At 36.5% G+C, this 14,220-nt stretch overlaps 1 protein-coding gene and 1 long non-coding RNA gene across 4 annotated transcripts in view; both read right to left on the bottom strand.

The window, feature by feature from the left end:
• Positions 1-14,220, bottom strand: part of mad1l1 (mitotic arrest deficient 1 like 1) — a 117,614-nt gene that overhangs the window by 34,272 nt on the left and 69,122 nt on the right. The window lies entirely within an intron of this gene.
• LOC129451919 (uncharacterized) lies at positions 3,104-7,679 on the bottom strand. The gene is made up of 5 exons (XR_012369029.1): positions 7,374-7,679; positions 6,675-6,723; positions 6,457-6,589; positions 6,255-6,351; positions 3,104-4,228 (listed from the first exon to the last, which is right to left on the bottom strand). It is a non-coding gene; the product is annotated as an uncharacterized lncRNA (long non-coding RNA).

Genomic DNA, 14,220 nt, shown 5'->3' on the forward strand with positions numbered 1-14,220 from the left:
CTAATATGAACCCTTCCATAAGCCTTTTCACTTTTATGCAGATGAAAATGCTATGAACACTTTTTTCAATCGCTAATTGTGAAGTCCAAGATAAATGTGTTAACAAACGGGATATGTATAATCGAACAATATTACAGCATCTTATGGGTATTGTTCCAATATGGCGAAGTAAGTGAAGTAGTTAAGTGTGTATATTAATTTCAGTTAGCATGCAATCTCAGCTTATGTATTGCAACATTAAGCTTGCGATCGGCGAGATGCACTAATCACATTTACCAACTTACATATGCAATACAAACATTTCAAATAAAAATTTCTTAGGTTGACAATTAACGATAAAAAACTACTTAATTGGGGAAAAATGCATTGTATCACACAATATCATCTGATTTTGCAAGTAATAACATTTTTAACTACTGCTGTATTGCGTCATCAAGCAAAAATAGATCGCATTTCAGACCTGGTCCTTTTGGTTGTTCTAATAAAAAAGCTGCATAGTGTGGTCTCATTTACATATTCCTAACGTATTAAGATATACCATCAATTTTTCCTTTATGAAATCTTCCCCTGCTCTCCTACCGCTCAACCATACAGACGGTCTGATAGATAGATGCGTTATTGATCTCAAAAGAGTAATTCAGTATACGCAAGCATACTGTTTCAAAGCACAGCGAATACTGGGCCGCAAATTCATTGCCCTCATATGGTATACCGCGAGTGCAAACGCTGATTCAGCAGAGGGTTTGATGAAAAGTGCTAATGCAAATGCCATATCAATTATTGATGTCATGACATAACCTCTCACTTTTAAAAGTACTTTAAAACAAGGAAAAGCTGTGGCTACTGTGGAGCATCGAAATGTTTTTCATACGAGCTGCATTATGCAGATATTAGGGAAGTGGAACATGTTTATTTAAAGTCAGGGAATCTGATTTGATCCAGAAACATCCTGATAGCAACCACTATGTTTAGAGGCGTTTAAAGGATTAGGCCATTTTCTTAAAGCTCCACTGTGTAGGATCTACTCCCATCTAGCGGTGAAATTCTATATGACAACCAACTGAATATTACTTTGACACTACTTTTTCATCGACACGAGTAAAAATATCCCAGGGGCTGTTACACTTGGTATTAAGATGTATTTTCGTCAATCGGATCACAATTGGATGAGAGAGACACATCACGTTTACACTTGGTATTTTAATCCGTCTATTTTTGTCCATTTTCGACCGCTTCTTTTCTTCAGATTACTGAGGGGATGGTCTATGGTCGAGTCGGACCTCTCCTGTCATTTAAACATAAGCCGGAGTAATGATGGGTTTAAATGGACGCGAACTAATATTATGTCAGAGTCCAATGCTTATGTTTTAAGTAAACGTTACATGTCCGTGTATATGTAAGAGCTTTCTCTGATATTGGTGAAATAAGATCGCTCAACTTTCTCACGCTTGTAAAATGAAACGAAAGATGCGCAGATCAGACGCTTTTATCAATGAAAGGCTAAAAATAGCGCTGTACAGCGTGTGTTTGTGCTAGAGGTCAGAAAAGATGAAAAACATTTATATTAGTACCTCAGATTACATAAATGGGCGGAGAGATGGCGTGTGGCTGTTCGAACACATTAAAACACATGCGTGTTAACACTAACAAGAGTTATGCATAACCTTGCTATAGTTACACAAGCAACTATAAAACTTCGAGTTTACACCATAGACTGTATAGATTTAAACAAATATGCTGAATTACCTGTGGAGAAGATAGAAAGTAGGTAACTTCGGTGTCCCGTGAGCCTCATGATCTTGGAAAACTAACAGTACTCCAATATTGACTTTGGTCTTGTTGTTTTTCCTGTCGCGTTGTCGTTTTAAATCCCCTTTTCGCTTCCTTGCCGACTTGTTTTAATGTCCTCGAGAATAGGTCTTCAACAGGCTTTCAAATCTGCCTCAAATCAAAGCATTAGATCGCAGGTTCATCACGGTGTGCGGCTGTTGTAAAATCTGAAGGATTCAGTCTACGCAGGTCGCATATCCGGGCTGCATACGTCATCAAGCCTGGTTTATTTAAATTGAGTATTACATTCGCAAGTCATAAGCATATTACATAAATTTACTATTAACTAAGAATAATTGTCAGCTTTATAATTGTTAATATTCGAAATAAGACTGTCTTGATGACGTAAACCGCCTACACATGCAACCTCCGGAGGCTTCAGCTAGCGGCCAGCGTGAGTGTAGTCTGAAAGCGCGAAAGGCGGAGCTTGAATTTCAGGAATGTCCCTCGTCTGCGAATGTATTTCAAAGATGGAGGCACAACATGGATTCAGCCAGTCGAGCGACTCGCCCGTATGTACTTTAAATAGCAGATTCTACACTTTTGAGAATACTTTGATTAGTGGGTGGAAGTAATTACTAGGGATGCTCCGATCAGGATTTTTGCAGGCCGATACCGATCACCGATTTGTTGTCTTCGTGATCGGCCGATACCAATGCCGATACCGATTTTTCAAGCTGATATGCAAGGTCTTTGATGACTGTAACTTCTAACATTTTTTCTAGATAAAGTAAAACCACAGATGTTGTCTTTGTTATATTACTTGCAGTAATTAGGTATATTATTGTTTTAATAGAGAATCAAATAAATTAGCACAACAATTATTTCTTCTGCAAAGAGAAATTTAATATGCCTTTAAAAAGGCTTATGTCTGTAAAAACTAATGAAAATAAAACAGTTAACAGTCTTTACTGTATGAATTAAATATACACGCATTCGTATGAAGTACAACAGTTCTTTAGTGAAGAGCAGATAGTGATTTTATTGAGAGATGAATTAGGTTACTGTAGCTTTAAGACTTGACAGAGATCGCTCTGTTCACGTGCACTAATGACAGGCTGCTGTGTGTGCGCGCGGCGGGTGTATGCAGACGAGAGCAGCTGTGAGGAAAATTAAAGTTTAAACGCTCAAAACTTTAAAACGCATGCAAATAATAAACTTTTGACACGAGGATGCAATTGTCCGCAATAGATATGTGTTCTATACACTGTAAAATGTAATAAGTTGAGTTTACTTAAAAAAGTGAGGAAACTGATCGCCTCATAATTTTAAGTAAGTTAGTGTATTGCTTTTAAGTTGGCAAAACTTTATATTATTTGTAGCCTGAACTTATTCATCAAGTAAGGTAGAGTATTGATTTTAAGTTGTCAAAACTTAACAGTACAAGTAGACTAAACTTATTAATCAAGTAAAGTTAAGTACTCTTTACTTAAAATCATTAGTTGAGATAACTTCTTTTTATTGTTCACTTTACTTGTAAATATAAAGAAACTGATTGCCTTATATTTGTAAGTAAGCTGAACTAACAAAAATGAGTAAAGCCAAAAAGCAACAAAATGAGGTTAAAACGTTTATTTTAAACATGTTAACAGTGTACAAAGTAAAACATTTTTGTCACACGCACGTGCACACACACACACACACACACACACACACACACACACACACACACACACACACACACACACACACACACACACACACACACACACACACAAGAAAGGGGTTTGTGTTCAGTCACCCATCAATCTGGATACCCAAAATGCAACAATAGACCTAAGACAGTCTTGTTTCTGTTATTACAAACACAATGAACACACCTTGACAAACAAATTCAAAACTATTTTTTTTTAGTGACTGCAGTTTTGGTTTTGTATCCAGGTTGTCATGTGACTGATAAAAAATCACAAATTGCATCAACAGACCTACAGTAACAATCTTGTTTCTGCCATCAGAAACACGCAAAATACAGCTTAACTAAAACATCAAAGTTTTGCAGCAATTAAAGTTGAGTTTTTCTGGAACTTGTATCCAGGTTGACGAAAAATAAAAACCCCAAAATGCAACAGATCTACAGTAACACAGACTTGTTTCACACAAAACACACTACTTCACATTAGTATGTTTTGTAGTGATGGCAGTTTTGACTTTAGTGATTTGTGCCCCAGGGAAAGAAAAACACTGTGTAACAACTCAAAATAAGCTGTGAAGAGGTACTCCATTTTAAAACAACGATCAGTCCAAAAACTAAACACATGGCATGTGATACTTTCTCAAGTCCATCCATGGCTGTGACACCCTACCAAATAATTGCTGTAAACCATGTGGAGAAATGCCTGTCCTCCGGCACCAGACTGAGAATTCCTATTGATAGTTGAGGTGGGTCACCATCACAGTCCTAATCAGATAGAAACGCAATATTAATATACATTCTCATAATACAAATGCAAAGTGGATGTGTCATTTAAAAATGTAAACTGTTCAAGGTGATGTTACTAGTTTTTGAAGTGACACTTAAATTTGTAACAGTGCTTCGGTTGGAATTGCCAATAATAATTTGGACCTTTCAGCAGAAGCTTCTTTCCTGGTGGTGCAAAAACATCCTTGGAACATATTTAATTAATAATATCTTGTTAGAAAACTCTTCTATAAGTAAGGTATATTGTATAGGCAGCAGGTTGTTTTTCCAGAAATAATGCCCAACAGTGTGATCAGGACTCTGTGTCAAGCAGAGGGTCTTGTATTAAACTGAAGGGGCTTATTTCATGATAACAACCTGCTGTCTGTGCATTATCCCACTTATTATGTGGCTATTTTACTCATAAGGTAAGCAACATTAAATATTTATTTGAACTATTTTATTAGCTTATTTTTAACAAATACAGGAAAACCTGTTTATTTTCAGTTTTAAGACAAGACGTTCAAATGTCACAAACACACTATTTGGTTTAATCATTTGTAACTATAACATCATATGTTATTAAAAGACATTTGATTTAATTTTGTGTATTATTAAACTGTACCTGTCAAATTTATTTCCAGCATACGGGTTACAGCGTGTTTAAGCGGTTCTAATCTGTTTTGAATACATCTGAATGTAGTCGAAAGTGGACAGCTCAAAACGGTTTGCACACTGTTAAAGGAATAGTCTACTCATTTTCAATATTAAAATATGTTATTACCTTAACTAAGAATGGTTGATACATCCCTCTATCATCTTTGTGTGTGCACGTAAGCGCTGGAGTGCGCTGCGACGCTTCAATAGCATTTAGCTTAGCCCCATTCATTCAATGGTACCATTTAGAGATAAAGTTAGAAGTGACCAAACACATCAACATTTTTCCTATTTAAGACGAGTGGTTGTGCGAGCAAGTTTGGTGGTACAAAATAAAACGTAGCGCTTTTCTACGCGGATTTAAAAGAGGAACTGTGTTTTGTGGCGTGATGGCACTTTTGGGAGTACTTCGACTCGGCGCAGTAACACCCTCCCTCTCCCATTATGAGAGGGAGAAGGGGAGCAGACTTTTCAGGCGAGTCGAAGTACTCCCAAAAGTGCTATTACGCCATAAAATATAGTTCCTCTTTTAAATCCGCTTAGAAAAGCGCTACGTTTTATTTTGTACCACCAAACTTGCTCGTATAACTACTCGTCTTAAATAGGAAAAACGTTGATGTGTTTGGTCACTTCTAACTTTATCTCTAAATGGTACCATTGAATGAATGGGGCTAAGCTAAATGCTATCGAAGCGTCGCAGCGCGCTCCAGCGCTTACGTGCACGCACACAGATGATAGAGGGATGTATCAACAATTCTTAGTTAAGGTAATAACATATTTTAATATTGAAAATGAGTAGACTATTCCTTTAACACCTGTATTAAGCTTTGTTCACTCATAATGCGATAAACCAAAACCCATAGTGTCATGTTGATGTATTTCGCTACTGTCAGGTATACATCTCAGACTGATCTTTGAATATTTGATGTTTTGATTTCTTTATAATTTTTGAATTGGTTATGTAATTGGCATAAAACCTTTACCTGGCAAATAAATTATGTTTTAATTTATTCACAGCATTTATCAGAAGTTATTGATTCTCTTAATTGACGGTATAACTCAATGGCGGGGAAAGAGTTCAAAACTACAATACAAATTTCTCGCTAGAAATGCAACCAAAAGTGAAAATATTACTTTATTTACACTAAATGTGTGCTCAGTTGCTTTCTTGCCCACCATTTTATTTTATCGAACTCAACCAGGCTCGACCAATCCTGAGCATGCTCACGCATAGAATTGTGGGACAAAAGGATGTGCCTTGGTGCCTTTAATTATCTTCTATTTACACATTATTTCTTTAATAATGCTAATTAAATGCTAACACAAAAATTAGGACATCTCATATTGATTAAACGAGAAGAATACTAACCATGTTTGTTTTCAGGAAGTCTGTAGTGTCTTCTGCAAGAAGGATAGCAAGACCACAGAGAACTACCGTCCACCGAGCACTTGACATCAGTGCTGTTCTGACAAATAATACATAAAACATTGAGATCAACAGTGAGAACAGATTACTTAAAAGTTAGCAAATGGACTTAAACTATTTAAAACAAACAAACAAAAATACTTACTATTAGATACTCAAGAGAGCTTTTAAACTTTTCTTTCATTCAAAATCTTCAAAAACAATGTTTAGCAAGGGATGAGAACAATTCTTGCTTGAGGTTTTTGCTTGCGACTTGGTTGTACTCCACAGTAACGTTACTATATTAAAGAAGGATAACAAAAGAACAACATATCAAGATTTAAAAAGTTTTGACATGCCCTAAATAAAATGTGTGTTAATTACCTGACTTTCCATGAAGGGTATGCGCTCTCTTCAAAGAAACAAGCTCCTGCTAAATAATAATAATATACAATTAACAGTATATTGATTGATAGATACTAAAAAGCAATTGTAAAAACAACATTTTACGCATTCAATCTATAAACTTAAAACTTTTTATACAGCACATCTCTTATTTAACATAACTTGGCATTTTAAGGTATGAAGTTATTAATGTTTTTTCTCCAGAGGTGGGTAGAAACATGCTTACTGCATTACATTGACTTGAGTAACAATTTTGAAAGCACCTACTTTAAAATTGCTATTTTACCTTTTATAAGCAGTTCTAAGCATTTTCATGTAGTTTATTATTATAAACCACACCAACACGAATTATAAACTCACTACTTAAGCAGTTTTTCCATTGCATACTTTTACTTTTACTCAAGCAGTTATTACTATAAGGCTTAACTTTAAACTTTTTATATAATTACATTTTTACTCAATCTACCTCTGCATATTAGTTACTTATATCTGTTGAACGAAAATGTTTATCTTTAAACATACATGATTAGCAGTTGTTGGATTGCTAATTGTGATCAAATAGCATGCATCAGTTTTATTATTACCGACAAAATATTACTGTTTACAAACTGTGATTGTAATATTGCGATAAAAACGTAGCAATTAAAAAATAAAAATGATATATAAGCACAAACTTACTTCCTCATGCTCTCATCCGACCATGTGCTGTTGTCGTCTTCTTCAGTTAACCACTCAGTTAAGCCACCACTTACTCCTTGGGAGCATTACTGCCACCTACTGTGCAGTCATCCTTTTTGAAAATACTTGAAATTTTAAGTTGAGCTAAATTAATCTGTTAAGTTTAATCAAGTTGACTTGAGTTTGCATAGAAAAAAGTTGGGATTACTTAGTTAAACTAAGTAAGGTTAACAAACTTAATTAAATAAGTTAAGTTTACTTAATCTTTTTAGTAAGCTCAGCTATTACATTTTACAGTGTACGCTGTTTGATGGGGATGTGAAGACGGGTCTCGATGTTAGGACCGGACCGCGTCCTCGTAGAAAATACACATATCTCTGTGAAGGCAAAGAGAGAAATGCAAATCTACACGTCGCTCATCAGCCACGGGTCATAAAAATGCTCTCACTGCGTAAAAATGGTCTCTAAGTGCAGCCGCATTGAGGAGCCATATCATGACAGACAAAAGTAAACAGAAAGTTCGGTTCACGAGATCGGCAAATTTAACGAGGACCGATTGAGTCATTTAATGCCGTTATCGGCCGATACCGATCTGCGGCCGATCGATCGGAGCATCCCTAGTAATTACATATGAATGAGCACAAACTTTTGAAAGAACACATGGGTTTTTGCTAAGAATTAACTCAAAAAAGTACACAGTAGAGCTTTTAAAAAAAAAATCGAGATAATTTACTCATCACCATGATATCCAAATTGTTGATGTCTTTCTTTGTTCAGTCGAGAAGAAATTGTTTTTTGTGGAAAAACATTCCAAGATTTTTCGCATTTTAATAAACTTTAATGGACCCCAACACTTTACAGTTTTAATGCAGTTTAAAATTGCAGTTTCAAAGGATTCTAAACGATTCCAAATGAGGCACTTTTAAACCATAACTTCTCGTCTTCCTCCAGTCGCGTGAAGTGCCTCGCGTAATAAAGAGGTAACGGATAACGTATGCAAAACTACACCCCAGTTTTTACAAGTGTGGAGAAAGAGGATCGTTCCGACATTGTTGTATGTGGAACGATACTAATTAATGTCTTTGTGTCAGTTTATTGTTAAAAATGGTCCACAAATGTGCGTTTCATATATATAACGTGACCTTTCGACGTTTTTACGCAATTACGTGAGGTCGCGCTGGCTTGTCACACAGCCGGAGGAAGACGAGAAGTTGTTGTTTAAAAGTGTATATTTTTTATTTTTCTTGGCAAAAATGACAATTGTTTTGCTAGATAAGACCCTTATGCCTCATTTGAGATCGTTTAGAGTCCGTTGAAACTGCAATTTTAAACTGCATTAAAACTGTTAAGTGTTGGGGTCCATTAAAATGAGAAAAATCCTGGAATGTTTCCTCAAAAAACATAATTTCTTCTCGACTGAACAAAGAAAGACATCAACATTTTGGATGAAATGATGGGAAGTAAATTATCTGGATTTTTTTTTAAGAAAATGGACTAGTCCTTTAAGGGGGCCATGGCGTTAAAATGTTAGCATTACCACTTTGTTGGTGTGAGCAAAAATAGGTCATTGAAATTTGGCTTTCCTTATGATGTTATAAGGATATCTTATTAGAATAATACCGCCCCCTTAATCTGCACTATCCAACCACTGCACTGCCGTTTAGTGCAGATAGAAAGAAAGAGAGAAAAAATTATTCACAGCACAATTGAGTTTGAATTGCATCAAACCACCATCATTGTGATCAGTGTTTGCACTTCATCTGCTCATTTGCATTTTAAAAGACACACCCAAAACGACACATTTTTGTTCACACCTACAAAGTGGCAATGCTAACATTTTCATGCTATGACCCCTTTAAATGTGCTTGTATACATTTTCTTTCAACAAATCATTGAACTCGGACCGAATGCAATATTTGGACGCATGTGAACGTGTTTTGCATGCCAATGCACACCCTGTTCACACAGACATCATACATTATCAGCGCATTCACATCCCCCCTGGAAACTGAATTGACAACCTGCACAAGAGCCACAAAACGAAATACTTTTTTAAAACAAGAACGACAAAAAACATCTGGATCAGCAAAGAGCAAATCCTGAATTAACATCGGTAACGTTTAACATCATGTGTTTTGAAGGACGCGTGGCTTTGAATGGCAATTTGAATGGAGGGTGGGATTGTGATTTCAGTGCTAGTACGCTACATTTAAAAAAAAAATCGTATACCCTGCCATTAAACCGCAAATGGCCAATATTATGTCGATTTTTGCAAGATGTAATAAAAGTCATAGGTGTGCTTAAAATGTGTCTGTGAAGTTTCAGCTCAAAATACAGAACATTTATGTATCATAGCTTTATCAAAGTTTTAGATGTTTGTGGTTTTGTTTTTACATACAAACAAGAGAGATATTCAAAGACTTTGCGTTGACAATTCTCAAGGGAACCTGTCAATGGCTCACAGTTTGACAAACAAAAGTGGAAAAACGAAGCAGTTCTCTTATTATTTTCTCCCAGACAGAAATAGAAAAGAATTTCAGATTAGTTCCTTGATTGTTTAGGGATCACAGAATAACCAATACATTCCTCTAGGAGACTTTAGGAGAAAAAAATACAAGGATTGAATTCATTTATCTTAGAGTGCTTGCGCTTTAAAAACAACTCAATGCCAGTTATATGCTGAAAAAGAGAAAATAATTAGCCATCTGTTCTCAACAGAGAGTGCACGTTCATAAAATCATTCATTATGATCAATTTCAGTCAGCTTTGTGAATTTTGCAATTCTTCAAGGCTTTGGGAACTACTAATGCGATTCTAAGTTTGCTGCAATACTGTTAGCGTTTAATTGGCCTTGCTGATTTACCAACAAAGAAGCCACAATGTCAATGAAATAAAAAAATAAATACACTTCCAAGATTAATTGGTTCACACACTTTAACTGGTCACAACTTAAAATGTTATTTATGTTCTCCATTTAGCAAACCAGTTTTTGTACATGGGAATTTTGGTTAAATGTTTATTTTAATGACTAATGTGTTGAAACAACCTGACAACAGTTAATGTTTCTGTATAGTAATAAAACGTTACGTGTTTAATTTGGACCAACACTACCCTTCTAAAACACATGCTTAGTACACATTTGGGGCAAACCCATGGTTATCTATGCAAATCAAACAAGGTAGGAAGTATGTTAACAAAACAAAAAGTGGTAACGCTTTCAGGGTTCTCACACCTTAGATAACTTCAAATTCAAGGACTTTCCAGGTCCAATACCCTCAAATTCAAGAATTAAATGTTACATTGTGCTACCTTTAAAGATACATTGTTACAGTTCCCTTGCGAGGGAACTCGCGCTGCGTCACTGCAGTGACATTTGGGGATGCCTCCAAGGTTAAGTGCATCTGAATGTGTATATCAAATTCAACCAATGGTGAGGCTTAATGACAAAGACAGGGTGACGCGGGATTTGGGAAGTATATCGCTATCTGAAATATTGCCAAAGACGGCATTACAGGGATGCAGGAAGTATGGCAAGGGAGACGCAGCGTCTCGTTCCCTTCTCAGGGAACAACAGTTACATACATAACCCGAGACGTTTTTATTTGTCAAGCACAATTATGCAAAAAAGCATTTTGGTATGAATCAACATTCGCATACAAAAGATATAACCATTTGAAATGAACAGTTTAGCACGTGTGCTTAAAAAGTCTTTATTTTTATGATATTATCCAACACTACACAGGGAATAATATGGATTTTTTCGCAGAAAACTTCTTGCATAAAATATATTCAAGCACTTTCAATGACCTGTATCTATGTATGTATATTTTCAAAAACTTTCCAGGGCCTTGAATTTCCCCCCCAGATTTACAAACTTTCAAGGATTTCAAGGACCCATGGGAACGCTGAATAGCGCATTGCGTTAAGGTTATACATTGGAATCAAAGCAAGATATAAAATTCCCATACCAGCAGCCCACTGCAGACACGATTCCTAGACAACCTTTCTGACTGACATTTAAATCTATTACATTAAACGCTACCCAAGTCCTTTATAAGGTTGAGTGACAAATCAGCCAACGAATAAACTCAAATTAATCAATCACCTAATAAACCTATCAAATTTGATAGGCAGTGATACTCACAGAAAACAGATAATATTTCCCTAGTACATAAATAATCTGTACTAATAAATGAATACAATACACCTAAACGCATAAGTATGCTTGTGTGAGATTGAGTAAACATTCGCTCCCAAACACAGCAATAATACCAGCTCGATGCAGACGCAGCGAAGCTTTTCCGCAACCTTAATTAAACAGCCTGAGGAAAACTGCAGATCAAATAACAAAAACTTAAATCCAATTATTACACTGTGTGTGTATGTGTGTGTCTATAAGGGAATATTATTACAAAACATTATCCCAACTCACAAAGGAAGAGCATTAATTAAAGATAAATTACATCTGCAGGTACACCATGCATGAGCATGCAGTTTTGCATCGCATTAATAGCACTTTTTAATAATATACACTCCTGTCCAAAATTAGAAACAATGTCTTCTCATTTGCATTAAATGACGGATGACTACCATCGTGATGCGCAATGATAAATGTGAATTTTCTAAGATAGCTTGCGAAAATACTGCACAACTCGCACTATTAAAACTTAATGAAGTCTAAAAATAGTTTTTTTACTCGGAAAAGCCAACAGGCATCAGACGGGCATCAAAAATAAAACCAGACACAAATTGGTTTGTAGTGTGAACATTAAATAATAAACCCAATGCAAACCACATTATGTACAGTGTATCAGGGAAACGTTTCAGTCTCTATGACTCTATTTAGTATAGTTAGAAAGAGTAGTGCCTCCAAGAAAGAGTAACACAGCAAAACCTTCCTAAAACCCCGGGATAGGATTAGGAAATCACTGGACTTTATGTAACCCCAGATTGGGAATCATGTATCTACTGCACTATAATTCCAGAAGTATAGTTAAATTTTTACGTATACAGGAGGGTCCGCGTACACTGCTAGTGTCGCAAATTTTGTCATCAGAGTAGTACGCGTGCACTGTTGGCGCACCACCGGATATTTGTAGGCCGCATATGTGCATATGGGAATGTAGTATATAGCTCAGAAGAGGCATTGAATTTTGTCACAATGTGCATGCGTTGAACGTCTGTGTACACGTACGAGTCAAACAAACTATGCTTTGCAAGGCTTTGCGTTCGACTGTGCGTGCATGTTCACGTACACATAGCTATACTCCAGGTTTAACATTGGTGGGGGCCAAGGTTAGGGTTGTGCCGATAGACGATGCTATCATGTGTCGACCATAGTCAGACTTATGGCCGATTGCAGGCTGTCATGAAAATAGTTGGCAATTTTTTTCATCATAGTTACACATTAACATGCGCATTGCGTGCTTTTCCTCACATGATGGGTTTGTGGGCTTCGGTTTGCGCATTCCAGATTTTCATTAATGCTGTGAGTGCTTTATTAACTCTTTCCCCGCCAGCGTTTTTTTTTTTAGTTGCCAGCCAGCATTTTTCATGCTTTCACAAAAGTTTAATGCCTTCCAGAAAATGTTCTTCTTGAAATATATAAACAAACAATATATCAAATGAAAGAACAGACCCTCTGCTTTCAAACAAAAAAAGGTTTCATCCTACCTTCATTGTTTCTCTTTTTATCACCTCTCAGTTATGGGTAGGTTTAGGAGATAATTCCAATTTTGTGAAGGACTTTTGATAGAGATCAGATGCAGAGCAATCTTTAAAATATACACGTAGTTCTTTCTCTTTCATGTGAGGCGCTACTTCCATTTTGTATAAGTTGTGGATGTGATAATAGCGGTATTGCGGAAAGCCGGAAATTCTCATCATTGACAGGGAAGCGTTTTCTCTTAATTGACGAATTATATCATCAATGGCGGGGAAAGAGTTAACTTCAAGTAAATGCACAAATAAATACACTTCCTACATAAATTAGTTTAGCTGTGACTGACAGCAACTGTTGACACTACTACTAAAGCAAAAGATAATAGCTACACTTTCTGATCAGGTCAGGTACACTGAAACCGAAGTATGGTAAAATTGTTTACGTTTACGCGAAGGTTCACATACAGTGCATGTGACATAATTTTCATAATTTTTTAAACCCTGCGTACAATGTACACGTAGACCCTACCGGAGAATGTAGTATGTAGCCCAACGGTGCGTTCACACCAGACATGGAAGAGGCGGCAAGCATGAGTGATTTACATGTTAGGTCAACGCAAAGGTGCAAATAGGCATCCTGCGGGGCGGAACGTGATCTGCGTGAGTTAAAAAATTTCCATGCCGCGTTAACCAATCAGGAGCTTGCTCTAGCAGTGACATGATTACAGGAAGCGAGCAGAGGCAGAAAAACAAAACAACAATGAAGGACAATCATCATCGCTATACAAGACATGTGTGAGGAGGTCAAACAATCTGGTAAATTTGAGCTAAAAAGCCCCTCCCTTGACGCAAATTTACACATGAATGTCTCGAATGACTAGAATATCACGTGGGAATGAAGCAAGAATAAAGCAAGTTAACTCAAAATGTTCAAACGTCCAACTACGCGCAAATAGTGCGTTTTTTGCTGCCTCTTCCGCGTTTGGTGTGAACTCACAGTTAGAGATGCATTGCATTTTTTCACAATGTGCATGCGTCGAACATCTGTGTACATGTACGAGTGAAGTAGTGAAAGTGAAATAAACTACACTTTGCAGGGCTGTGCGTTCGACCGTGCGCGTACACAAAAAAAAACTAACTACTGTATATTCTGGGCTTATACCTGAACAGGGGTGAACTAAAAAGT

Source organism: Misgurnus anguillicaudatus, chromosome 3 (genome assembly GCF_027580225.2).
Source record: "Misgurnus anguillicaudatus chromosome 3, ASM2758022v2, whole genome shotgun sequence".
NCBI classification, from domain to species: domain Eukaryota; kingdom Metazoa; phylum Chordata; class Actinopteri; order Cypriniformes; family Cobitidae; genus Misgurnus; species Misgurnus anguillicaudatus.